This window comes from Pinus tabuliformis, chromosome 1_2 (assembly GCF_031772625.1).
Source record: "Pinus tabuliformis cultivar Carrire ecotype Pingquan chromosome 1_2, CPIR1, whole genome shotgun sequence".
Lineage (NCBI taxonomy): Eukaryota > Viridiplantae > Streptophyta > Pinopsida > Pinales > Pinaceae > Pinus > Pinus tabuliformis.
This window is the reverse complement of record NC_142298.1, coordinates 773,165,870-773,190,790: the sequence shown is the minus strand read 5'-3', so window position 1 is coordinate 773,190,790 and position 24,921 is coordinate 773,165,870. Positions and strand designations below refer to the sequence as shown.

Genomic DNA, 24,921 nt, shown 5'->3' with positions numbered 1-24,921 from the left:
CACAACTCAATGAGTGAGTACATTCTCTGTCGATGCTTTTCAAATTCATCTTTTGTTGATCAGGAGAAAGACAAAGAAGCATGGTTGGCACTGAGTAATTTCCTTGGATTCAACTTTTGCTCATGACGTGCAGAGTAGCTATAAGTAAATTTTGTCTCATTTAGAAAAATAGATGGGATAGAAATGAGGAACTAGATTTTCAAGAAAGGTTGGATGGAGTGGTGGTTTTCTCATGTTATTTTCCTTCTTCATATGGGCCTTTAATGATGGAACCTATTCATGGCTTTAGAATCCATTAACCAACACATGTGAGATACAATTTGCAGGTCATTTTAAACTGCTCAAGAATTTTTCCATGACCCAAGATCATTTACTCATTTGATGGCTTGTTGTATGTGTGGAAGTAATATCAAGAGGGTGTCTATGTTGTGAGAGAAAAGGAAATTTATTGTTCCTGAAGACATCCAATCAGTGGGGAAAAATATATCATGGTAGCAAATAGAATAGGTGGAAAAAATTATGATAGGGACCTGTTGTGGCCAGCAACAACCCCCCTTTTTATTTAGTATTAGTAATAAACTAAATAAATGGGGACCCTTCTAAAAAAAAAAAAAAAAACTAGCACTTGTAATTCCCTTTGAATAAAACACACTATCATAAACTTAGGAAAAACATCCGCAAACGCAAAATCTTAAGTATTATGATAAGTCTCAAATAAAATCGTTCTCTTAATAATGAACATCGCATTGCAAAAGGGTAAAGGAGGACATCATATAAAGAAACTTTCGGAATTGCGAAAACGCGATGATGTGAGATCATGCGCCATATAGACTCATCGCATCTCGCAGATTTCATATATCGCAGCACCACCTAAGATAAAACGTCCTGATCCTACGACATGCAATTAAGCATCTCACAAATCACATCTCGCAGTCACATAATGAAACAAATGATTATTAACGAAAAGGATTAGTGATATTGTGATCTACGATATTGCGCAAGCAAATCGCAAAATCGCTTTATCGTAGATCAAAAGGGCTCATCATTCAATGAAATGTTTCTCGTAATCTGATACCAAGTTATGGGCATTAATGTCAACTTAGTGCTTTATTGATGGTTATTTATGAGAAAGGATTTAGATCTGAGCGAAAAGTTATTTCACGTAGGGTGATATATTTGATATGATTTTGAAATTAAGAGCTTTCCCATCACCTTATTACTTACCATCATTCGTTATCTTTCTCATTATGTCTTAGTTCTCTATTTGTGAACTTACAGGAGCGGTACGTAGAACAATATACAGAGCAGTGTGCGGAACGTAATGGGAAAGAAGGGAAAAGCTCCAGTTACTGAGAAAACAAAGATGACGCCCTTATTCACAGACACCACCTATACTAGAGAAGCAAGCATATCTACTTGGGAAGGCATGTATAGTCTGCTAGAGGAAGAAAACCCGAGAGTCATGGAAGTTACAGTTACAGCAGATGCACGCGGGTCATCCGAAGCATCACTTACAGAGCTTGCGTGCTCATTCCTGCACCGTATAGCAGCAAGGCCTAAAATACTTCCCTATACAGATATGGTCAAATGGGTGATAGACGACGCTGATATAACAGACAAGCAATTCAAGTCGCGGAACCAGGAGGTTATTGGGTCATTCACCCCACAGAATTTAAGACGCATGTATCATTTACCAGAGCCGCAGGCTAGCTATAACAAACAGTTCGTGGAGAAATTCGCCAAGGAAAACGAAGATTTGGCGGAATGCACCAAAAGCTAGTCAGCAAAGGAAGAGCCTTTAAAGAAAGACAAACATGGTATGTACAGTACTAGTTCCCTCTCCTCTCCGTATTGTTTTGCTACCGCAATGCTATGTAGGTTATTTGGAAAAGCTGATATCAATAAATTTTCATCCGAGTGGCTACCCCTACTGGATGTAGCTACCAACACCACTATTATGGACTAGGCTCAAATATTGTCTGATAACTTAGCCTCCGCTATTTGGAATTATCAGTCTAAAAGGACTCCCTCTCAGAGGATTTATCTTCCTTTCTTTTTAGCTGCTTATGTCATGGATGCTATCATAAGGAACTGTGGGATTCTAAGTTTACCCCATATTTTTATAGAATCTTCCATGGAGTTATGCTACCCATTCACAAAATGTTGTATAATAAAGATGCCCCAAGATTTTCTCCTGAGGCCGAAATTGATATTCTCCCTGTCGGAAGATGGTTCGGAGAAGAATTTTTCACTTACATCAGAGTATTTGGAAGCATTGCTTCCCCTCATGTACTTCCCTTGTATGTTCCTGACAAGTTAATGGCCCATGAAATAGCCTACCAAACCTGCAGGGTTGGAGGAATGAGCAAAGAACTAAAAGACAAGAAAAAGGCAATCTGGCCGCAATTCCCTGTGGCCTGTGGGGCTTTTGCATTGTTTGATCTAGGTCATGCTTTCAGAGAAGTAGACAACATGTTGAGTCTACGATTGTTTAAATTCCCAGGGAGACAGTTTGATCCCTTTGATGTAATAAAGAATTTTACTACAACTGTTAAAATAAAGGTGTTCACTAAGGAAGATGATCTCTTCGATGACATCTTCCAGAAGAAGAGCACATTTAGATACATCTTACACATGGCCCAAATCCAGTTTGGCCCAGCAGAATTCCAAGAGTTTAAACTCTATAGAGAACGAAGATTGGAAAATCTTCCCTTGGACAAGTTGCGCTTAGAACCAATAAGGGAACCCACTCCCAGCATTAGTATAAGTGGAAGCTCGGGGCCAGACAAGTCTAAATCTAAGTCTGGAAGAGAATCACCAGAACGGTCTAGACGGTCAGAGAGCGACCACAATAAAAGTGAAGGATCAGTCAGGGATACTACCCAATCTAAAGAAAATCCAGAATAGCAAGTGTTGTCGCCAACACAGGTGGAAGTTCCCGCTCCCCTCATCCAGCCAACAAAGCCATTAAGAACGGAGTTGGAGAAAGAGTGGGAAACATTTAATGAATTGATCAACACCAAGGAGCAAAACATGGAGACACCAAGGAATCTAGCACAGACAATGACAAAAATGGTCATTGAAACAGTTGTCAATGCTCCAGAAACTGAGCACATTCCCATAGCTCCATCATCTGAAATCATGCTGAAGATAGAGGAAATCCCTCCTCTAGATGTGTTTTACAGTCCGCAACACAAAGCAGTGGTCAGGAGATAGAGAAAGAAACGAAAACTAGACAACGTGCTCTCACCTGAGGTAGAGCAGCTGGATGTCCTTTGGCGAGACCCTACCACTGATTTGACAGAAAACCTGACTAAGTTATCCCAAATCGCAAGAGCTTATGCTTCTGCTACTATTGATAAAGCATCCGAAGTACAACTATTGCTTAAGGATAAAGAGGATAAAATCCTATTTTTGCAGCAACAGTTACAGCAAGCTAGCGCTAGCTGGGAAGCAGAAGAAAAATTGGAAAAATTACAACAGGACTTTCAACAGATGCAACTGGGTTATCAAAGCAGTCTGGCCAAAAAAGAGCAGCAATTATAGGCCACAATAGAAAAGCACAAAGATGACCCAAAATTCATAGAATTTATCACAAAAGCCCTTGCCTTAAATGATAAAATCTTGCAACAGCAGAAGACACTCTGCCAAAGAATATCGCAATGGAACTCTCACTGCGAGATGAGAGACAAAATCACAAGTCAAGTCGTGGATTTGCGAATTGATTATGTTTTAATTGATAAGAAAGTTTCATATTATTTGAATTGGAAGGAATCAGAGGAAGGCAAGAAAGCAGGGTTGTTCAAGATCAATGAATCCCACAAAGAAATGTTGTTCAACAAGTTGGATGCATAGATAAAAAAGGTAGAACAGGCAACAGAAGAAGCAGCGACAACAGTAAGCAATGTCATTGACTGTGTCAATGAAAATCTTCATAGAGCCAACCCGATATCGAAAACCACTCCATGATGTCTCCCAAAAGCACAACAACTGCAGACAAGTTGGAGATAGAAAGCTGAAGAAAAGGTAGAGTCAATCAAAAAGTTAACCAAGTTAAATTGGGATACTTACTGGCAACACTTGGTGAAACCACAGAATCAGTGTATGACTCTGAAATGCCTTACAAATTCCGTCGAGAAGATAGTGCCAGCACTTGCTGATTCTATTTTTGCAGGACAACTAAAATCGGAGGTCAGCCAACTGACACTCCTCAAGCCGATGTTGAATGCTTGCGATCTAAGAGAACAGATGCATGGTTAATTTTCAGATATAGTTTTAGTTTTATTTTGATTTATTTTTGCCTTAGATAAGGACAATCATTTAAACCTCCTTCTATATTTTTGTAATAAACTATTTTTAGTCTTTAGTTAGTGGTATTTAAACCCCTCTCATGCATTTAGAGAGGGGTCCAAAAATTTGTCAAAAACAGTTCTTCAGAACATGCACTTCTGCACCCTCTGAGGAGGTTTTGATGAATGAATGGAACGAGATTTATTGATATCTGTATTTAATGTCTGCTACTGAAATGCACTTCTGTACTCTTAGTAGATATTGAATTATGAGAAGATAAATCTCTATTGCTAAAGCTCATGAGTAGGACTTATTATCAATGGTACTTTTATCTCTTAATGATTTATGCTTATGCGTCAAGTAATATGTTATGTTCAGTTGTTTATATATGAAAGCTTGAATGTTTAAGTTATCATTTGGCACTTTTGTACGGTGGTAACTATTCTGTTTATGCTGAGTATATTAATAACTTATTATGCGATATGTTTCTCACAATTGTTTCGGCTAATTTCTTATACGAAACAATTCACTTTTAATGAATTCTTTTCTCGTGGCAATTGAATGATCTTTATTACCGATTACTGTTAGAAACTATTTTAGATCGCATAAGTGAAGAGTTAATCCTGGGATAGTTTTAGAATTAGATGTTTACATTCATTAGAATAAAATTGCATGTGATAGATTAAATTTAGATTAAAAGCATTTTATTTAGAAACTTTTTGGAAAGGAAAACATCATCCCTTAGCATTATCACAAACAAATTGGGAAACTAGTCCCATTATTCCCAGTCGGACCCACTATCCCAAACGGAAAAGGAGCTGCTTTCAAGGTCCAGACCGGGTGGGTATCCCCCTTGTTATAGACCCGATTTGCGGGGCTTCAACATATTTGGTGCTAGAAGGAGGGCCCGAACTGTGAATGGCTAGTAAATCTAAATCTAAAAACCATTCTAAGAGTAAATCGCCCTCAACATCTCGCCCGACTTCTCCATCGCACTCCGAGTCATTAAATCTTAAGCAAGAAGTTGAGAAAAAAACACCCACTACCACAAACCCGAACATTTCAGATAGATCTACTATCGAACCCCCTGAAGTTGAGTCTTTGATCCATAAACTTCAAGGATTTTCCATATCACTGCAAAAATCTGATTATCTCAAGGTAGTGTGACTTCGCAATACAATCCTTCACATCCTCTTACCATATTATAGAGTGAAAATTTTGGTATCGAACCAACTGAATTATCTCTGCCTAGAAGGAAAAGAGCAAGGAAGACACCTCAAGGGTCCGACAGTGAGACTCTTTCATCATCAACATCCATTCCATCTTCTCCATTGCAAAGTCAACCATCCACCCCTCCACTTCATATTGTTGTTCAACAGAGTACTGGAACTTTGACATCCTCATCCCTACCACAAGGAACTTCATTTGTGTTTTCCTCTGTTAATAGTTCAACGATGGCTCAAAACCCATGGAATAATCTAGGGGCAGTCTCAATACCTACACCCTTGAGTCAATTAACGGCCCATCCTAAGAAATGGCTGCCCAAGTTTAACCCTGAAGCAGGCATGCTAGCAGAAGAACACATAAATAACTTTATGTTATCAATAAATTTAAATGGAGTTACAAATGAAGACGCTGTTGTTAGACTTTTTCCTTATACTTTACAAGCAACAACTGGGTCCTGGTATTTTTCATTACCATCAGGATCCATTACTAGTTGGGACATTTTTCAAGAGCAATTCTTGACAAAGTTTGGTGATGATAGGTCTACAGCAACATTGATCAATGATCTATCGAATCTTAAGATTGAATCGAGAGAACCTATCAAAGATTTTAACTCGCGTTTCAACAAACTTTTGAATAAAATCCCTACCACTTCCAAGCCTAGCGAAGAAGTTCGAAGTGAATGGTACATATCTGCTTTACCATCGAACATAGCAATCTTTGTTGATGGGGCTGCCAAGACAACATTGGCCGAAAACATGAAAAAAACGATAGCGGTAGAAAAGCACATCTTAGCTTTAGAAAAGAAAAACGTTGTTGATGAAAGAAAATCTATGAAGGTTACTTTTAGAGATGATCCTAAGAAAAAGCAATTAAAGGACCCATTTGATTTAGAAGGACTGCAGAAAGTTTTAAAAACCATATCTAACGAAATGGTTGACATTAAAAGACAAGTAGCAAAGACTTCTTCTAAGAAACCCTACAAGCCTTATAGGAGAAACCCTTCAACTGATCCAAAGCCTCCCAACACTATAACAAATGCAGAATCTAAAGGGGAAGAAGAGGAAGTTTCCAATGAAGAACCTATTGATGAAGATGAGGTTGCAGAACTATAGGGAATGTGGGACTTCATTCTTCTAGACGAAGAGGATCAAGAGGCATCGCCAGTCAATACCAGAAGTAGAAATCAACTTGATCCTCCACAACCCAGTTCTAAACAAAAGAGTGCAAGCTCGGTTTCCAAGGATAAAGTCGCAGGTAAGAAATCATCACCAAAAGCGACTCAGACAAGCCCAGTCCAATCCGATTCATCAACTCACACTAAAACACTGATAGTTTCTGATGAGATGGAATATAATATCGTTGAAGACATGAAAAAGACTAGGGCCAACATTACTTTTCATGAACTGAGCAAATTAAAACACCAACAGAAATTACTTTTGAAAGAGTTACATGCAGTACCCGTTGCACCTCTTCCTGCCGCTGTAATCTTGCAAGCTTCTCATGAAATGGGAAGACCTCCAACTAGTATGGCAAATAAAGTTGACCCAAATGATATTGCTTTAATTGGAGGTAGGTCAAAATCCCATACTCCTCCATTCCTCCTTACTTACAAAATTTTCAATAAAAATTTGCATAATTGTTTGGTAGATTCAGGTGCTTCATCTAATATTTTGCCTAAAACAATTTGTGCAAAGTTAAACATCCAACCTCAAAAATTTGCAGTACGCATAGTTCAGCTAGACTGATCGAAGGTTGAAGTAATTGGTGAACTAAATCAAGTGACCATAAGGCTCTCATCGAATCCAAAGGTATGTCAAGTCATTGATATTTTAGTCGCAGACATTCCTGAATTTTATGGTTTAATTCTTAGCAGGTATTGGTCTGAAAAGCTTCATGGATACTTTCTGATCGACTGGTCACATATGTGGTTCCCTTACAATGGTAAACCAAATCAGATAAAGGTTGAGCAAGAAAGACATCAAAAATACATAGTGACGGAACTGGAAGGAGAAAATGAACCTATAGCATACAAAAACAATATAATTGGCAACTATTCTGTTGACTCTTTCTTAGGAAATTTTAATGCTCATACTTTGCTTTATTTAGAACAATTTGTTTTGCCTCAAGTAGAAATTTTTTCTCAAATAGACAGTTCTAAATGCATTAATTTTGTAGATAGTCCTGTAAATAACTCTTTGTTTTGGAAATTGTTTTTGACAGTTCTAAGTCTAATGATGGAGCAGGAGCAGGATGTGTATTAGTTAGTCCAGAAGGGAATAAAACCATGCTAACCTATAGACTTGAGTTTGATTGCACAAACAACACTGCAGAATACGAAGCTTTAGTGCAAGGGTTGTACAAAGCAATCGGACTAGACATCAAGTATCTACAAGTCTTTGGAGATTCTGAGATTGTTATTAAACAGGTACGAAATACTATACATTGTCTATCAAGTCATTTAAAGCATTATCAATCTTTAGTACAAGACCTGACTGAACATTTTATAGCATTCAATATTTCATCCATTCCCAGACTCCAAAATGCTAGTGCTGACCTCCTGGCTAATGTAGCTTCCAAGCTCATTCCCTCAGAAGACTATAGCCCAGACAGATTCTCAATCGAATTGATCTTTAGGCCCTCCATCCCTGATAATGTTACCAACTGGAGAATTTTTAACGATGATCCTGATATTGTAAGTTTCCTGACATCATAAGGATCTTACACTAATCAGATAATTGATGAGGACCAACATGACAAGCAGTTACAACAAGAGAGCACCAATAATGCCATACCAAAATCTGTAGTCAAGTTCGAAGACCTATATGATTTAAAGGATAGATTCAAAAGATCTACCAATTCAAAACTTCATAGTTCAACTCTGAACTATGAATTAGTAAATCTAGGAACGGATACTAAGCCACAAAATATCAATTTAGGTCTTGGTCTAGCCCCAAAAGAAAAATTAGCCTTTGTTCGACTCCTGAAACAGTATAAAAATGTCTTTGCCTAGAATTACGATGACCTTAAGACTTACGACACTTCAATCATTTAGCATACTATCCTGATGATAGCTGATGAAAAACCAGTCTAGAAAAAGCTGAGGAAGATCCATCCTAATCTAGAAAGTCAGATTAAATCTGAACTCAATAAATTATTGAAAGCCAAAATTATTTTTCCCGTTCGACATTCTAAATGGGTTTCCAATTTGGTTCCAATCAGAAAAAAAAAACGGAGACATTCGAATTTGTATTGACTTTCGAAATATTAACAAAGCCTGCCAAAAGGATAATTTTCCCCCGCCTCTTATGGAACAAATATTGCAAGCAGTTGCGGGATCAGAATTGATGTCCTTTTTAGATGGTTTTTCCGGCTACAACCAAGTTTGGTCCATCTGGATGATCAACTAAAAACCACATTTAGAACCAATGGGGTACTTATGCATATTAAAAGATGCATTTTGGGCTGATTAACACTGGCACCACATTTGAAAGGGCCATGGATATTGCATTTAAGGGATTAGTAAACAAATCAATGGTGATTTACTTGGATGACATAATGGTATATTCTAAAAAACGTAGTAATCCCCTGAGGGACTTAAAGCAGATCTTCCAACGTTTTCAAAGGTTTGGGATTTCACTTAATCCAAAAAATTCCTTTTTTGCATTAAGTGAAGGAAAAATTCTTGGATTTATAGTGTCTAAATCTGGAATCCATATTGATCCAGATAGGATTAAGGAAATTTCTGAAATATCCTTACCGCATAATAAGAAAGTGTTAGGCCCCTATACTACTAGTGTAACCCCTTATTGTTATTAGTATAACCCACTTATTATATTGATGTACCCATGTAGTGCCCATATTGTTACTATTGTGCCACATAGAAGCCCACTATTGTTATTGTTGTGCCCTACAATATTATTGTTATGTAGGCTTTGATTGTATTGGGACCACTTAGACTCCTATATATAGAAAGGAGGTATTTTCATTTGTATCATCCAAGAATTGTTCATTTATGTAATGTAAAGGAGGTTGCCCCCTCGAAGAGGCTGAATTCTAAGGCATGGATCTCTCTTTTCTATCTTTTTGTGAGCTGGTTTCATAACATTTGGTATCAGAGCTTTGGATTCTAGGGTTTCGCTGCTCCAAATAGGTCATCGTGGCATTTTCGCTATAACTTTTTTCCTGTGACATTTCAGAAGTCGCAAAAAAAACCCATTTGAGAAGCATTGGCGCTGAACCTTGGGTCAAAATTTCAGATCTTTTCGCGCGATATTTTCGGAGATATCATCTGCGGAAGTTGGTCTTTTTGCAGACTCCTGAATTACACTAAAAATAGGTGACCTGGGGAAAATCGTCATAACTTTCTTTCTGAGCATCGGATTGAAATTTCGTAAGAAGGTACAGAAAGAGGACGGACTGTAGTTTCTGTTTATATATTTTTCAGAGTCAAAGGTTGAAACAGTGACACGTGGAACTTCATACAAGTTCGCTCTACTGAACTAGTCTATAATCAGGTCACTGCGGGAGATTGGGCATAACTCTTCCTTGGAGAATCCAATTTGGATCAGACTTGTGGCATTGGAAAGAGGACACAGAGGGCTACTACAGGTCACAATTTTAGAACTTAAAGATCCGAAAGTACAGAGTTAGAGTCATTTGAAGGTAGAGCTCCTAAAATCAAGAAAAAGCAAGATGAGGAAGTTTGATGGCAAGGATCCGGTAAATTGGATACTTCGGATGGAGCAATATTTTGATATACATGGTGTACAACTGTTACAAAAGGTATGTATTGCATCTTCATATTTAGAACCAGATCAATTTTTATGGTACAAAGGGCTTTGTTCTCGTAAAAAACTTGTTACGTGGTCAATTTTCACGGAGGAAATGATAGCACATTATGAGGATACAAAGAGCAACACCTTCTTTAGAGCAACACCACAACAATTGGAAAGAGTAAAAGGGATTTTTGACATAATGGAAAGCAAAATTATGGAAACCAGGAAGCATACCCCTCACAACTATAAAGATGGAAGTGTTGTTTCTCCCAGCCTTCCACAACCTACAAGGGTTACACCACAACAATTGGAAGAAAAAAGAGAAAAAGGGCTTTGTTACAATTGTGATAGCAAATGCACTAAAGGTCATAGGTGTGCTGAGAAGAAATTCTTTTACATAGAATATGAAGAGGAGGAAGAAAAGGATCAAGAAAAATCAAAAGAAGAGGATATACGTCAGGACACCACCCCAGAGAAAGAAGAAATGAATCAGACCATATCTTGTAAAGCATTGGCAAGAATTACCACTCCTCAAACTCTCAAGATAGAAGGACATATCAAGAAGAAAAAGGTGCAAGAAGTGAAAGATCAGATCGAGAAAGAAGAAATGAATCCAACCATATCTTGTAGTTCAATGGATGAAATTACCACTCCTCAAACTATCAAGATAGAAGGACACATCAAGAAGAAAAATGTTCAAGAAGTGAAAGATCACATCGAGCATCAAGAAATGAATCTGACCATATCTTGTAAAGGACTGGAAGAAATTACCACTCCTCAAAAGATAGAAGGACATATCAAGAAGAAAAAGGTTCAAGCAGAGAAAGATCATATCGAGCATCAACAGCAAGTTCTCCAACTTTTAAAGGATAACGCCACTTCGGTGCAAAATCAAATGAAACAACAGGTAGATCAACATCGTAGTGAAAAATGTTTTGATGTAAGTGATTGGGTATTTTTACTGCTACATCTCAAGCAAGCTATTTATGAGAAGGAAATGTTGGCAATACTACATGCACTTAAAACATGGCGACCTTACCGAATGGGAAGACGCTTCAAGGATGAGGATGTGAAAGCATTGTTTTGTGCTATTTATATTATCCAACCAAACTGGATAAACGAAGCAACGGATGAATGGAAGAAGAACGAAGAAGTATGGCCACTTATTCAAAAGTTGCAAAAGATCCCAATTCAAGCAATATTGCCAGAAATTGAAGAAGAAGGAAAAATCATATTGGAACCTAGAACAGTCACAGAAACAAGAACCCGACAGCTACGAAATCGATCAATTTCAGAGTATCTCATCAAGTGGAAGAACTTACCCGCTGAATATTCCACATGGGAGGACAAGAATTTTATATAGAAGCATCAAGAACTACTCAAGCGTTGAGGACAACGCTTTTTGAAGGAGAGGGGCATGTTAGGCCCCTATACTACTAGTGTAACCCCTTATTGTTATTAGTATAACCCACTTATTATATTGATGTACCCATGTAGTGCCCATATTGTTACTATTGTGCCACATAGAAGCCCACTATTGTTATTGTTGTGCCCTACAATATTATTGTTATGTAGGCTTTGATTGTATTGGGACCACTTAGACTCCTATATATAGAAAGGAGGTATTTTCATTTGTATCATCCAAGAATTGTTCACTTATGTAATGTAAAGGAGGTTGCCCCCTCGAAGAGGCTGAATTCTAAGGCGTGGATCTCTCTTTTCTATCTTTTTGTGAGCTGGTTTCATAACAGAAAGCAATGCAATCATTCCTTGGCCAAATTAATTTTGTGACCAGAATTCTCAAGAATTGTGTCACCATTACAAGAAATGATCAAGAAAAATTCACTCTTTAAATGGAGTCAGGCAGAATATGAAGTGTTCAATCTGATTAAGCAAGCGATTGTTAATGCCCCATCCCTAGCAACTCCAAATTTTTCCAATCCTTTCATTTTGTATAAATTCGTCTCTAAGAAGTCATATGCTGCAATACTCACGCAAGCCAATCAAGACAAAGTGGAAGCCCCAATTTCCTTTTTTAGTTCGAATCTGTAAGAGGCTGAATTAAATTATTCCGACGTTGAAAAACAAGCTTATTTTGTTTTCAAACCGATCAAACACTTTAGACCCTTTCTTCTTAAGACCCATACAAAGATAATAGTGTCATTTCCAGTGGTAAGAAATCTATTGGTACAAAAAGATGTGGGTGAAAAGAAAGCAAATTGGGTCACTGCCCTACAAGAATACGATGCTGAGATCAAGCCAGCAAATATTGTAAAAGGTCAAGGCTTTTGCAAAATCTTGGCTGGAGCATTGCTTATATAAGAAAAACCATCTCCTAATCAAGAGGTACAAATGTATGAGGTAAGCCTAAACGATATTGAAACAAGATATGTTGATATCATGTTTTATTTAAAAAATGGATATGCTTCTTCAAATATGAATCATACAAAGAAAAGAGCCCTAAGATTTAAAGCCAAGCAATATCAACTTATAAACGATGTACTTTTTAGGATGAATTATGATTATGTTCTTCTTCGATGTCTTGAGAAATCTGAAGCTGAAAAAGTGTTGCAGGAACTCCATGATGGACCAGCAGGTGGACATTATGCAGGAGATGCAATAGCACATAAAATTTTGCATGCAGGATACTATTGGCCTACACTATTTAAAGATGCACATAGCTATGTAAGGAAATGTCAAGTTTGTCAAACTGCTGCTGGAAGACAGAAGAAACCATCATTGCCATTGCAACCAGTCAATATCGACCAACCATTTGAGCAATGGGGATTGGATATAATAGGTGAGATCGTTCCTCACTCTTCTAAATAGCATAGGTACATCCTTACAGCTATGGATTATTTTACTAAATGGGTAGAAGCAGTTCCTCTCAAGACAACTAATGTTGAACATATCATTGATTTCATAGATCAGTTCATAATTACCAGGTTTGGCTTACCTTCTGCTTTAATGTTTGATAATGCATCATATTTTTCTGGCAATGCTATGACTGAATTTGCACTTAAAAGAGGTTTTAAACTTAAGTATTCTACCAATTATTACCCACAAGGGAACGGGTTGGCTGAATCAACAAATAAAAACCTAATCAGAATCATTAAGTGAACTATTGATCAGAATCATAAAAATTGGTACAAATCTTTGATGTATGCTCTGTGGGCAGACCGAATAACTCAAAAGGCTTCCATTGGCACTTCTCCCTTTAATTTAGTTTATGGGAAAGAAGTAGTTCTCCCAACTCATCTAGCAATTCCTTCTTTAGCCTTAGTACAATTTATTGAAGAAACACCATCTTCATCTTTACAACTAAGACAACTGCAGATCCTTAAGCTAGAAGAGCAACGAGAACAGGCTAAAATTACACATGCTCATCATCAAGCATTAGTAAAGGCCTCTTTCGATTCAAACATGGTATCTAAGAAGGATTTTAAAATTGGAGATTTAGTATTGAAATGGGATAAGGCTCACGAAGAAAAAGGCAAACACTCTAAATTCTAACGGATGTGGCTTGGACCATTCCAAATTGTTGAAATTATAAGTCCATCGACTTTTATGTTGCAAGATTTAGCAGGAAAAAGAGAATATTTACTTGTTAATGGGCAGATCCTTAAAAAATACTTTCCATAGAAGATGACCTCTTTTATTTTTGTAAATTATTGCTTATAGCTTTATTTTGACAATAAAGCAGGTTGTAAATGGTTACCTTTGGATTTCACGAAAAAAGATTAGTGTTTCTTTTAAATTTTGTTTTTCGCTTGTATAAATAGAACCGATTTGGAAAATTAACCATTATTATTGAAAGATATAGCCAAGTGCTACAAGCCTGAAAATTTTACTAGTTTCATCCCTATGAATTTCAATTAAAAACAACCTTTAGTGGGAATTTGTCTTATATCAGTCATGAAAAGCATCAATAACAAAACGAAGGTTCTCTGTAGAAAAGCTGTCTTCAAAAAACTCTATCATTTTCATCCAGAGCTATTCTTAAGAAACCAATGACTTCCTCCCCACTTAGGGAATTGCAAGTTTTAAAGAGTAATCCACCTATGCACTATAAACTTAAAGAATAAGAGGTCTCATCAAGAGCCGACTTATCATTATTGTAAAGATTATAACTAGCTGACATTGCTAACTGCATACCAAAATAGGGCAATGACTCAAGATTGTTGCAATCAAAAGACAAGGGGTCTCATCACGAGCCAGCTTGTTCAATAAAGTTATAAATCAAGTGAATGACACTGTCAAAATTTGGCCACCAAACTAAGACATTGTTCTTTAAGAATTAAAAGAAAATAAAAGCAATAAGTGTGAATGTGGATTTATCTTTGAAAATTATATACTTCTCAAAGTAGGATACAGGATCATTGCTGGGTAACAGGTAACCATGTCGAGGTTACAAACGCTTGCTGGCAGTAGAGGCTTTACCTACGACAAATGAGCATATTTAAAACTAATCTACAGAGATGTCTTTGTTTTTATCTTTATAAACCAAATAGTGACTAATGTAAATGCAATGACTAGCTTTGGGAAGAAAATAATCAGAATTAGCACGGAAGGAACAAGCTATTGTTAATGGCTAAGAGCATGATGCACTTTATATTTCTATAATAAAGTTTGATTTTCCAGAAAAAAATTTTGTTTTGGAAGTTTTAGAAAATTCAAAAGATAATCAGAGATCATTGGTTCTTCCTAGTGAATCGCCAATTCTTGTGACCAGCAACAACCCCCCTTTTTATTTAGTATTAGTAATAACACTAAATAAATGGAGACCCTTCTACAAAAAAAAAAAAAAAAAAACCTAGCACTTATAATTCCCTTTGAATAAAACACACTATCATAAACTTAGGAAAAACATCTGCAAACACAAAATCTTAAGTATTATGATAAGTCTCAAATAAAATCGTTCTCTTAATAATGAACATCGCATCGCAAAAGGGTAAAGGAGGACATCATATAAAGAAACTTTCGGAATTGCGAAAACGCGATGATGCAAGATCACACGCCATATAGACTCATCGTATCTTGTAGATTTCACATATCACAGCACCACCTAAGATAAAACATCCCAATCCTGCGATGTGCGATAAAGCATCCCGCAAATCGCATCTTGTAGTCGCATAATGAAACAAATGATTATTAACGAAAAGGATTAGTGATATTGCGATCTGCGATATTGTGCAAGCAAATCGCTTTATCACAGATCAAAAGGGCTCATCGTTCAATGAAATGTTTCTCGTAATCCGATACCGAGTTATGGGCATTAATGTCAACTTAGTGCTTTATTGATGGTTATTTATGAGAAAGGATTTAGATCTGAGCGAAATGTTATTTCACATAGGGTGATATATTTGATATGATTTTAAAATTAAGAGCTTTCTCGTCACCTTATTACTTACCATCATTTTTTATCTTTCTCATTATGTCTTAGTTCTCTATTTGTCAACTTACAGGAGCGGTACGCAAAACAATATACAGAGCAGTGTGCAGAACGTAATGGGAAAGAAGGGAAAAGCTCCAGTTACTGAGAAAACAGAGATGACGCCCTTATTCACAGACACCACCTGTACTAGAGAAGCAGGCATATCTACTTGGGAAGGCATGTATAGTCTGCTAGAGGAAGAAAACTCGAGAGTCATGGAAGTTACAGTTACGGCAAATGCACGCGGGTCATCTGAAGCATCACTCACAGAGCTTGCGTGCTCATTCCTGCATCGTATAGTAGCAAGGCCTCAAATAATTCCCTATACAGATATGGTCAAATGGGTGATAGACGATGCTAATATAACAGACAGGAAATTCAAGTTGCGGAACCAGGAGGTTATTGGGTCATTCATCCCACAAACTTTAAGACACATGTATCATTTACCAGAGCCACAGACTAGCTATAACAAACAGTTCCTGGAGAAATTCGCCAAGGAAAACGAAGATTTGGCCGAATGCACCAAAAGTTGGTCAACAAAGGAAGATCCTTTAAAGAAAGACAAACATGGTATATACATTACTAGTTCCCTCTCCTCTCCGTATTGTTTCACTGTTGCAATGCTATGTAGGTTATTTGGAAAACCTGATATCAATAAATTTTCATCCAAGTGGCTACCCCTACTGGATGTGGCTACCAACGCCACTATTATGGACTGGGCTCAAATATTGTCTGATAACTTAGCCTCCGCTATTTGGAATTATCGGTCTAAAAGGACTCCCTCTCAGAGGATTTATCCTCCTTTCTTTTTAGCTGCTTATGTCATGGATGCTATCTGTTTTGTTTCTAGATTTCCTCTCATGGGTTGGAAATGGACAGTACAGAATCCCTTGCCCATTCAAGTCTACCATAAGGAACTGTGGGATTCTAAGTTTACCCCATATTTTTATAGAATCTGCCATGGAGTTATGCTACCCATTCACAAAATTTTGTATAATAAAGATGCCCCAAGATTTTCTCCTGAGACCGAAATTGATATTCTCCCTATCGAAAGATGGTTCGGAGGAGAATTTTTCAATTACATCAGAGTATTTGGAAGCATTGCTTCCCCTCATGTACTTCCCTTGTATGTTCCTAACAAGTTAGTGGCTTGTGAATAGCCTACCAAACCTGTGGGGTTGGAGGAATGAGCAAAGAACTAAAAGACAAGAAAAATGCGAACTAGCCACAATTCCCTGTGGCTTGTGGGGCTTTTGCATTGTTTGATCTAGGTCACACTTTCAGAGAAGTAGACAACATGTTGAGTCTACGATTGTTTAAATTCCCAGGGAGACAGTTTGATCCCTTTGATGTAATAAAGAATTTTACTACGGCTGTTAAAATAAAGGTTTTCAGTAAGGAAGATGATCTCTTTGACGACATATTCTAGTAGAAGAGCACACTCAAAGACATCTTACACATGGCCCAAATCCAGTTTGGCCCAGCAGAATTCCAAGAGTTTAAACTCTATAGAGAACAAAGATTGGCAAATCTTCCCTTGGACAAGTTGCGCTTAGAACCAATAAGGGAACCCACTCCCAGCATCAGTATAAGTGGAAGCTCGGGGCTAAACAAGTCTAAATCTAAGTCTGGAAGAGAATCACCAGAACAGTCTAGACGGTTAGAGAGCGACCACAATAAAAGTGAAGGATCAGTCAGGGATACTGCCCAATCTAAAGAAAATCTAGAACAACAAGTGTTGTCGCCAACACAGGTGGAAGTTCCTGCTCCCCTCATCCAGCCAACAAAGCCATTAAGAACAGAGCTGGAGAAAGAGTGGGAAACATTTAATGAATTGATCAACACCGAGGAGCAAAACATCGAGACACCAAGGAATCCAGCACAGACAATGACAGAAATGGTCATTGAAACAGTTGTCAATGCTCCAGAAACTGAGCACATTCCCATAGCTCCATCATCTGAAATCATGCTAAAGATAGAGGAAATCTCTCTTCTATATGTGTTTTACAGTTCGCAGCACAATGCAGTGGTCAGGAGATAGAGAAAGAAACAAAAACTAGACAACGTGCTCTCACTTGAGGCAGAGCAACTGGATGTCCTTTGGCGAGACCCTGCCACTGATCCGACAAAAAACTTGACTAAGTTATCCCAGATCGCAGGAGCTTATGCTTCTGCTACTATTGATAAAGCATCCGAAGTACAACTATTGCTTAAGGATAAAGAGGATAAAATCCTATTTTTGCAGCAACAGTTATAGCAGGCCAGCACTAGCCGGGAAGCAGAAGAAAAATTGGAAAAATTACAACAGGACTTTCAACAGATGCAGCTGGGTTATCAAAGCAGTCTGGCTGAAAAAGAGTAGCAATTACAGGCCACAATAGAAAAGCACAAAGATGACCCCAAAGTCACAAAATTTATCACAGAAGCCCTTGCCTTGAATGATCAACTCTTGCAATAGCAAGAGACACTTTGCCAAAGAATATCACAATGGAACTCTCACTGCGAGATGAGCGACAAAATCACAAGTCAAGTCATGGATTTGTGACTTGATTATGATTTAATTGATAAGAAAGTTTCAGATTATTTGAATTGGCAGGAATTAGAGGAAGGCAAGAAAGCAGGGTTGCTCAAGATCAATGAATCCCACAAAGAAATGTTGTTCAACAAGTGGGATGCACAGATCAAAAAGGCAGAATAGGCAGCGGAAGAAGCAGCGATAGCAGCAAGCAATGTCATTGACTGTGTCAATGAAAATATGCACAGAGCCAACCTGATATCAGAAACCACTCCAGGATTTCTCCTGAAAGCACAACAACTGTAGACAAGTTGGAGACAGAAAGCTGAAGAAAAGGCAGAGTCAATAAAAAAGTTAACCAAGTTAAATTGGGATACTTACTGGCAACACTTGGTGAAACCACACAATCAGTGTATGACTCTGAAATGCCTTACAAATTCCCCCGAGAAGATAGCACCAGCACTTGTTGATTCTGTTTTCGCAGGACAACTAAAATTGGAGATCAGCCAATCGACACTCCTCAAGATGATGCTGAATGCTTGCGATCTAAGAGAACAGATGCATAGTTAATTTTCAGATATAGTTTTAATTTTATTTTGATTTATTTTTGCCTTAAATGAGGACGGTAATTTAAACCTCCTCCTATATTTTTGTAATAAACTATTTTTAGTCTTTAGTTAGTATTATTTAAATCCCTCTCATGCATTTAGAGAGGGGTCCAGAAATTTGTCAAAAACAGTTCTTCAGAACATGCACTTCTGCACCCTCTAAGGAGGTTTTAATGAAAGAATGGAACGAGATTTATTGACATCTGTGTTTAATATCTGCTACTGAAATTCACTTTTGTACTCTTAGTAGATATTGAATTATGAGAAGATAAATCTATATTGTTGAAGCTCATGAGTAGGACTTATTATCAATGGTACTTTTATCTGTTAATGATTTCTGCTTATGCGTCAAGTACTATGTTATGTTTAGTTGTTTATATATGAAAGCTTGAATGTTTAAGTTATCATTTGGTACTTTTGTACGGTGGTAACTATTCTGTTTATGCTGAGTATATTAATAACATATTATGCGATATGCTTCTCACAATTGTTTCGACCAATTTCTTATACGAAACAATTCACTTTTAATGAATTATTTTCTCGTAGCAATTGAATGATCTTTATTACCGGTTACTATTAGAAACTATTTTAGATCGCATAAGTGAAGAGTTAATCCTAGGATAGTTTTAGAATTAGATGTTTACATTCATTAGAAAAAAATTGCACGTGATAGATTAGATTTAGATTAAAAGCATTTTATTTAGATACTTTTTAGAAAGGAAAACATCATCCCTTAGCATCATCACAAACAAATTGGGAAACTAGTCCCATTATCCCCAGTGGGACCCACTATCCCAAACGGAAAAGGAGTTGCTTTCAAGGTCCAGACCAGATGGGTATCCCCCTTGTTGTAGACCCGATTTTCGGGGCTTCAATAGGACCATAAATGAAGATGAGGCACTAGAAAATTATAGGGCCAATGTGTTGCTTAACACTAGATAATGTTGTGTGAGGAGGAGATTCCCCTTATTTATCAAAATCTCTTTTCATTAAGTCAGGTTCAAATGAATTAGAGGGTTGGGCTATCCTAAAATAAGTGTTTGTATTGTATTTGTAATTCGTGTACAACAATGATGAAAATGATTGGTTCCCATCCCAATATCAATGGTGTTTAGATATAATTTTATCCAAGATAGGCAATAAGATTCAGGACTTTCCTGGGATAATTCTGAGAGGAACACAAGGGCATAATGTATTTCCAAGAAAATTACATAAACCCTATCGCGTCAAGAAGTCAACAAGTCGAATCTAGGGACATGTAACAAGAGTGCTAATAATGTTCTCATGGGAGACATGGGAACCAACATGTCCATGGAAAAACCTTCGTCTCCTTCAGTGGTAATGCAATACCAATGTGATCTCTTCAAGGAGAGATGGATGTATGATAAATATTATGTTTTGTATCCACTTGGGTTGTTCCCTTATTCTAGCATTGATTTCGACTGCCAAAATAATGGTAGAATGGATTCCAGTTACGAGATGGAGATGGAAGACTCAGGATTGTGAACTTCCCAAGTGATCTATTTGTTCATGGAAATGTTGGCTTGAATGTTGTTATCATTGAATCAATAACATGTTGTGTCTTCTGAATATGTTTCTAGACATTTTTGGATTTCTCATATTTTCATTTCATGTCTAGGTTTAGTGCATCTATGATGGTGGAAAGGTTGAGAGACAAACAATTTTTGTTTGTGGGAGACTCCATAAACTGCAATCAATGGGAATCCATGCTCTTCCTTATGAGGGATGTAGTTCCATACCATGAATCCACTCACAAGTCCTATGAAAACAAAAAGTTCATTCAATATCATTTCAAGGTAATTCTAAAATCTTTGGTCCAACCTAGATATCCATCAGCCACAACCAAGCTAGTGGGTTGGTGTTATATACAATTTTTACTGCTTGGAACTTTTTTAAGTTAAAATTTAGAAGAATGGATGGAACTGCAAATATTAATTATTGAGAATGCATAAATTTAATGTAATAGGGATTCTTAAGAATATTTAAACCATTTTGTTATTAAAAAAATGCAAATTCAGTTATAAAAAATCACAATTCCAATTATTTTTTTTAGTTTTCAAATTTGGCTATTGATGAACCTCGGTATTGCAACAAGAATGCTGCAATTCCCAAGGCACCAACTTTAAGTATCAACCCAGGGTTCATACAAAATTAAGATGTATCGGCACTATATGTGCAACATACAATCTATCCTTCCTTTTTTGTTGTTATCACTCAGGTTGTTCCCAAAAGTTGTAAGAAAGGGAATACGACCGAGGTAACCACAGACCAATCTTTTAGATACAGATTCTAGCTAATATGCATCCAGAGAGGGCTCTCTCTTTATGATTTAGCTTTATTTTTAGAGGATATTAGGCTAGTTATGAAGTACAAGGGTTTTTTTTGAGTTTGGGTGGTGAGATTCAATAGAATAGTGAGGTAAAACTGAAGAGTTCAGTCCATTGGGCATGATGGATTCAAAAGGAGGATGGTTTCATGGATTCAGTTTCTAACAGAGGATGGCATCACAGAGCAAGGTACTCAAACATGGAACAATTTAAAGGCTGGAATCAGATGGAATGGACTCAAATGGGTGAAGGGCAATTAAGAATCCTTCATCATATTGACATAGGGAAAATGAATGATTACTGATACGGAGCAGTTAAGAATTCTTTAGCAAATACTCAACATGAAAGAATCAGGGGAAACAGGAGCAATTAAGAATTCACTGTTTATGCTAATTCTGAAAAAAACACAGAGAATAGTAAAGACTGAAAATAGAGTGCAGCTATGCAAATTCTGGATTAATCTTTTTCTCTACTATTCAGATCATGAAACACAGATGATATAACAGACAAGAAACTATAAAACACAAGGTATAAAGTACTCATTGATCCATGGGTTGATTCAAGAATTCTGTGACAGGTCTTCTGCATCAATTCTTCTTCCAATAAACCAGATAACAGTTTGATCCCAACAACTTTTTATTCGAAAGTTCAGCGTTACAACAAAGTCTAAGAAATCTACACATACCCAACCCCTTCAAAATTCTGATGAAGGGGGTATTTATACTACTAAATATGTACAACAAAGTATCTCATAAAAAGATCTGAGATAATATCTAAGTTTAACCTAAAGTAATTTACCAGCAAAGTATAAACAGCTAACTTATGCTGTGCTGGAGGCTGCCTCTTTAGGGTTCAGCTTGCAGGTGTCCTTTGTAGCTCTGTGCTGACTGTTTGTATTAACTGCTCTTTAAGCTTCTGATCTACTTCTCTTAGTCGGCTCTGATACTCTTTATCACTGATCTGACCCCTGCTCATCGCTTTTTTTGAAAAAATGGAACTGCAAAATGTCTTCTCACCGCCTTTACTTTGGCCATTCATGTTTCTGCAGGTTTCCAATGGCCGGAGTAACAAAATGTCCCTGTACATCTTTATTGGTCTCTTCTGCGGGCTTAGAAATCCTTCTTTTTGCCGGTTCAACTGTGTTATTGCAAAATGGCAGTTTGAATGGTAGTCTTGTGGAGCTGGTGCTGGGGCTATTCTGGTCAGAGGCAGCTAAAACACTGGAACTGAGTCGGTTGTAAGCTTGGAGCGCGAAACATAGTTTTGCAGCGAAAAACATAGAAAAATGACCTTTTCCCCTTTTAATTGACAAAAATAATTTTTTGCGGGAAAATTTGATCCAAAGGACAGATGACGTCAACGGGGGGTACGAGATGGTGACGTGGCAGGTGACATGGCAGTGATGTCAACAGAGGATAGTTGATATCAACAGATGACATCAACGAAGGGTCAGCGGGAGGGCGGTAAGTTGTTTTTGCCCGCACCGCTTTTGGGCTAGGGCGGTTTCGGGCGGAGAGGGAGCGATCAACGTGGGAGCATGACGCGTGTCCCAGGTACGGCGCAAAAACCACCAGTTCCCCGGGACTTAACTTTCGGCAATGGTGGGGGTCGTGAAATGATCGCGAACCGTCGGATGGTGGAGCGATTGATCGGACGACAGGCGCGAATGAAACATGACGAGGAGTTAATGCGTGGGCCCAGTTTTAATAGACCAAGGTTTTGATGGTTTGCGGGGTTGAGGTTAAGTTATTAACTAACCAAATGTTAATTAATCCCGAGTTTTTGCGCGGAGGAGGCTATTAAAGGTTTCAATTAAACCTTTAATCCCTATTTGTATAGTGCTATGGTTTATAATTAACCAAGGGGCGGGAATACATATTGCGGGGTTTTTATATAAATATGGGGAAAGGTATATTTGCACGGGAATTATATAATAAGGTTAACAATTAATATGAAAAGATGCAAATGAACATGCGCTAAGTCATAAAGTTTAAAAACTTAGGCTTAAGGGGCAAAAAGGAGTTTATACAAAAATATGGCTAACCCTAAGTAAAACTGATTCGTACTTTAGGCAAACGCTATGGAATGAGATGGGTGACAGTGATATTTAAGCAGATCTCAATATCATTGGGGGAAATTAGTAAGTGATTGGGGAAACAGTATGAAGGGAATTAGTCATGCCTCGCTTGAGCTGCTCCAAAAAATATTTGCCATGGCACTTGTGATAGAGGTAAAATTAACATTTTGAGAAACAAAATTTATCACAAGTCTCATTCTACAACATCAAAACTAGCTACCTAGCCTACTTTGCCTAGCATTTTTTCTTCTCTTTGCTTGGGTGCACTTAGACTAGCAAACCCTTTTCCATCTTTCTTTTCTTTTGCATGATAAGTCTATCTAAGTCTGCACTTACTTTTTCCAAGGGCTCAGATTAAACTGTTGAGCCCCTTTGCTTCTCTACCTATCTACTTATCTGCCAAGATTAAACAGTTTAGACAGATTTTATTCTCTATCTTTAAAACAGGAAATTCAAACATGAACTGGCCAAGATTGAGTTGTTTGGCCATTCATCCATTGTGGCAAAAGTTCTACAAGCTGTACATGATGCTTTATTTACAGAAAATGAAATAGTAGTGGCATTTAGACTTGCACACTTTCCTGGTCTTTTTTATTTGGGGTTCATTTCTTTTCAATTTTTTTTTGACCATTTATTTTTTCACCCTTTGATTTTTCTTTTAGGGTATACCCTCTTTACATTTTTTAATTTTTTGATTTTTTCATAATATGGAAACCTTTACAGCAAGGAAATGATGAACATATTATAGAGCTCAACCAGTCAATCATGAAATATGACACCTATTACTATAGGAGTATAACACTGGCTCCACATGGGGATGGCTTTCCCTGGTGGAAAGTCAAGAATAGCAAGTCAGATGGCCTTATGAGTACTTTTTGTTGTGCTCTGAAATCTTCTTTTGCTGAATGTAGAAACTGTACAAAAGGATGCTGTAAAATATATACACTATTCTAGAGCTGATTTAAACAATTGTACATCTGTTTTGGATAGCTTTCACTTGGATTATTTGTTTCTTGCTCCCAAGTGTTCTTCTGTAATCTCTGATAAATGAAGTAAGGTAAAACAAAAATGATAAAGTTACTTCACTGATTTTTGAATTTTCTGCACTTTCCTCCTCATTCTCACTGCTGAAATGAACAAGCTGATCACTTCTTTCAAACTGTTTGAAACTGAATTTCTTTATGTACATGTTAGAGTCAGAAAATATCAAAAAACTGGATCAAAATAATGTTTCAGCATTCGACCATTCACCAGTCCTTCTTCTATTTCTGTACCATCCAGGCTCTTCAGAAAGTAAGTATTGTTTCCTTGCAATGCCTGGATGATAAATGGCCCTTTCCATAGGAAGTCAAACTTCCCATGTTTTCCTTTATCTTCTCTCCTGGAATCCCACTTCAGAACTTTGTCTCCAATGTAAAAATCTTCAGCTTTGGTCCTCTTATCAAATATCTTCTTGAGTTTTTCTTGTAACACTTGGGATCTTTGGTGCACTTCTTCTCTAGTCTGCTGCAAATGGATGGTCTGATTTATTCTTTTTTTAATAGCATTGGGTTCCACTTGAGCTTCTTGCAATAATTTCATCACAGGGACTCCTAAAGATGAAGGAAACACAGCCTCCATACCATAAACTAGCTCATAAGGGCTAGT

The 24,921-nt window shown here is 37.3% G+C and overlaps 1 pseudogene; it reads left to right on the top strand.

The window, feature by feature from the left end:
* Positions 1 to 232: 232 nt before the first annotated feature.
* LOC149208143 (uncharacterized) lies at positions 233 to 22,438 on the top strand (annotated as a pseudogene).
* The last annotated feature ends 2,483 nt before the right edge of the window (positions 22,439 to 24,921 follow it).